Here is a 358-nt window from a genome sequence, read left to right as displayed (position 1 = left end):
TTTTTTGTGTTTCTCATTTATATTTGTATTCTTTCTGTCTGTCTAGCAAATGCTGCAACAGAAATATACTCTTAAATAAATGTATATATGAATATGCAGCAGCAGCTTCTGTATAAGTGCTGCTGCTGTTGCTGCAGTCATTCTTGTTGCTGTTGCTGCTGTTGCTGCTGTTGCTGCTGCTGCTGTTGCTGCAGTTGTGTTGCTGCAGTAGTGTTGCTGCTACTGCAGCCATTCGTGCTACTTCTGCTGCTGTTGCTTCTGTTTCTGTAGTATTGTTGCTGCTACTGCTGCACTCCATCATATTTTTGTTGCTGCAGCTGCACTACTGTTGCTGCTGCTGCTGCTGCTGCTGCAGTAA

Source organism: Eimeria mitis, genomic scaffold (genome assembly GCF_000499745.2).
Source record: "Eimeria mitis Houghton genomic scaffold, Emh_scaff1390, whole genome shotgun sequence".
In the NCBI taxonomy this organism is placed as follows: domain Eukaryota; phylum Apicomplexa; class Conoidasida; order Eucoccidiorida; family Eimeriidae; genus Eimeria; species Eimeria mitis.
This window is presented reverse-complemented; position numbering follows the sequence as displayed.